We start from the raw sequence: 3,809 nt of genomic DNA, 5'->3' as shown, positions 1-3,809 counted from the left end.
GGTAAATGCAAAAAAAGGGTTTGAATGTCTTGACTCTTATTTTTTCCTGTAAAATATCTGGCAAAATTTGGGAGTGCTACGACAAAAAGATCAGAGGTTGTTTTGAAGCCTCTGCTCTGTCTAAAGATGAAAAGGAAATAGGGTAGAAACCTTTCTGAACTTCAGCTTTATACTGTTATAGAGACCAAGAAAAAAATAATAATCTAGTAGCTCCAGCAGTCACAGCAGCGGTGCTGGGTGGTGCACAGTGGAAGGGGTCTTGTAGCACTACCCTTCAGTTTTGGTCAAATCAGTTTTCTGCAGCTGGGGTAGGAAAGAAAACTGTGATCCCTGATTTTCATGCAGAGGTTAATACTGGCAGGGTTGTTACCCTTACAGTACACTTTTGCCCTTTTGAAGCTGGGAGCCTTCTGGAGCCATGGTCTGAATAAGGATTTAGGGTGTATAAAAAGAGGAAAAGGCTCCCTGAACCCTGATCCTGGTGCAATGGTCAAGTACCAATGAGACTGTCCTATATTTCCTTCATTTAATCCAAAAGGCACAGAAAGGGATGCTGAGCACAGGGAATTTTCCCTTAACCATGATTTCCCCAAAGTCACTGAAGTAAAGTAAGTGAAGGATTATACTTTAAACTTCTTTCTCTCTCCATACTGCAAGTTATAATTGTTGTGGATCTTTATAATCACATTAATTCCCTTGTCTGTACAGAGATTGAAAATTGTTAACTGATAATTATTATGTCTTTTTACCTTTTAATTAAAAAGTTAACTGCCATGGGTAAGTGCCAAGTAACATGTGAATGCTCTACATTTTCACATCCTCTGGCTCCTGTAAAACAGAGCCAATCAAAAAGTCAAAACCCACAACCTTCTTCAGGCTTTGAAAGGTTTAGGGAATTTGGCTTAAACTGAGAATAGCTTGCTTTACACTGAAGTTAAGGACACCTCTGTGAATTACATCCTTCAAATTTCTTTGGCCAGACTGAAGAATCCATGCTTATATTTGGGTGGGGTTTTTTGGGGGGGATAGAAGATGACTCACACTGTACAGTAAGTCATGTCATGCAAGTCTCCTGAGAAAAGATTAAATTTTTCCAAATTATACTCGATATTTTTGTGACAATAACAGCGATAAAATTTTTTGGAACCATTGACTCATTCTTCTTGCATGGGAACAAAGGTTAGATTGTAACAAAGGCCTTAGGGCCCAGATCTTCAAAGGTATTTTGTTGCTTAACTACCCACAGCAATTAGATTCCTAATTAAAAGGTAAAAAGGCATACTAATGGGAGTTAAGGCTGTGGAAACTGTCTTTTTTCTACATTTTAATTTTTTTACTTGGGCAAATTAGCTGATATGTATGATACGACCAGTCATACATCATAGAGTGTCTAGGGCTATGCTTGTTAAATCTATTACTATAAAGGAGCAAACCAAAGCCTATAATTACATCCTATTCTCTGTAATTAAAGTCGCGTTCTAGTCCCCTTCTATTTTCCAGTATTCAAAGACACACATCCTTCTGAAATGAAAGCTTTCCATTTGAAATCAACATCCTTGATTTCAGCTGCAAAACAGACTTTTTTTTTTTTTTTTTCCAGAAAGTGTGTGTGAAATTGTTCCTTCTCTTTAAGAATTCATAGAGTGTAAAACCAGCAAGAGGCATAGGCTTCACTTCAGTGTACCAATCTCAAGCACTGGGAAACTTCAGTTTTTGCAGTCACAGCCAAAATTCAAATATATTCTACCAAACAGAGTGGCTCTGCTCTGATGGAATATGGAACACCTTTCAAAGCACAGCCATATTTTCATTTTGTTCTTTTTTGGGTTTAATTTGAATCAAATTTTTGGCTGAAAAATATAGCAGCCTAAGCAGTCATCTTCCTCTGCACTCTGTGTTAGTGTCTCTTCTGCAGCGATTCTGCAGCTAACCATACTTTTAATAAAACCACTTCACTTAGTGGGCACCTTCAGTGGCAGGATCTGAAGTGAAGCAAGAGCGTGCAATTGTGTGTCCGTGCCAGTTACAAAGAGGGAAGGTACAATTAGCTCTTTAGTTACCTATATACAACACACAGCTCTCCAATTAGGGATTGCTCAGGCTTGCAGGGGAGAGCTGTCTTCAGTCCCCTTGAACAGGTGAAACTCCTTGGAAGCCTGCGAGCCTTTCTGTTTCAGGATCCAACTCAGATGCTCTCCTCTCTGCTGAGTTTTTCAGGTAAGTGGGAGTAAAAGGCAGTAAAATTGCAGTCATATGCCAGCAGACAAGATTGAACACATACTGAGTGCAGACATGATGAATAAGAAGGTGGTTTTTTAATAGTCAATTTTCAGAGTATAATGGCTCTTGAAAATAGATTAGAACATTTTCTCTATTTAGAAGTGTCACTGTTTAGCTGTGCACTTAAGTAAAAGCTGAGCTTTGGGGCACCTTTAAGTTAAAGGATTGCCATAGGTTAAAAGGCTGCCAGCAAAGGGGTACCTCAAAACTAAAACCCGATGCCATCAGACAGCATAAATGACAGAATATAAATAAAACAAATATTAAGGTTATCTTTATTCTAAAAGCCTTCCGAAAAATTCAGGTTGCTGATGCGTTTCCAGAACTCAAGATATATCAAACTAAGCTCGCTCATAAATTGAAATGTCAGAGCTCAGGCTGTACCCAAGATTAGGACGTATTTGTGTGTCTGTGCTTGTTCAAGAACTACTAAGTTCGGTCGGTCCACGCTAAGAAGCAGGAGAGCCACGTAACATTTCAGCCCACAGTTTATATCTAGATTGCTTTGGCTGGCTGTGGAAGTTCTCTCCAGCGTGTGATACGCAAACCTGGGAGGCAGGGAACCAGATTTGTCCAGAGGGAGAAGGAGAGAGAGAACAGATGCATCTCTGCAGGTCAAGGGCTTTCATCAGGGAGAGGGGCATCATCTGCTCACTGAGGGTGGCTTAGGCATCTTATACTGCTCCTGCGTGCTGCAAGACGTGCAAGTTGTCCTCAGAGCAGAGAGTCATTGCATGGAGGGCACTGCCATCGCCATCAGCATCATTGCTGTAGAAGAAGAGACCATGCCTGGTGCTGTATTTGAAAAGAGTGGCACCTGGCTATGCACTCAAATTTAACACAAGGCCCTGAGAAGGGAGGGATTTCCACCCTTCTCCGCTTTTCCCACTACTTAAGTTGCTCATTCCTCAAAATACCAGCTCACATCACGCACAGGTACTGAACTGAGACACCAGGGGTGTCCTGCAGAGGGTGGGTGCTGCAGTGAGGGGACAGGCCTGAGTATCATGGAACCTCTGGGCTTCTTCAGACATAGCTCAGTGTGCTCTCCAGTGTCCCTCCCTTGGAAGCTGTGAGCTCCTCAAAACAGGTCAGAAAATAAAAGCATTATATGTTCCCCTGCTGAATCTAGTGCAAAGAGCCTTCTCTGCTGATGTGGTGCTCTGTGCACAGTGGAGTACAGCCTGAATTACCACCAGGAGATTTTCTGCTTCAATTTGACACGCTAATGGGGAAGTGAGACCAACAGGACTCCTATCAGTGTCAATAGGAACTGAAAAGATTTTTCTCTCAGCGGTCTGTATCACTTACCATGTGCTTGTGAGCCCTTTGGTCAGAAATATCCCTTTAATAATTTGTGCCTTGTGCCCATAAGCTGACAGACCAGTGACACTCCTGTCAGAGTTATGAATCCTAATGCACTGTACGCACAATTATTGTTCACTGGACAATGTTGTCACATAATCCAAAAACTTCACTCAGTGGCTGAACTTCATCATATTCACTTTGGGTCCTTACACTGTACTGAC

The sequence above is a fragment of the Calidris pugnax genome, unplaced genomic scaffold (assembly GCF_001431845.1).
Source record: "Calidris pugnax isolate Ruff unplaced genomic scaffold, ASM143184v1 scaffold25, whole genome shotgun sequence".
NCBI classification, from domain to species: Eukaryota; Metazoa; Chordata; class Aves; order Charadriiformes; family Scolopacidae; genus Calidris; species Calidris pugnax.
This window is presented reverse-complemented; position numbering follows the sequence as displayed.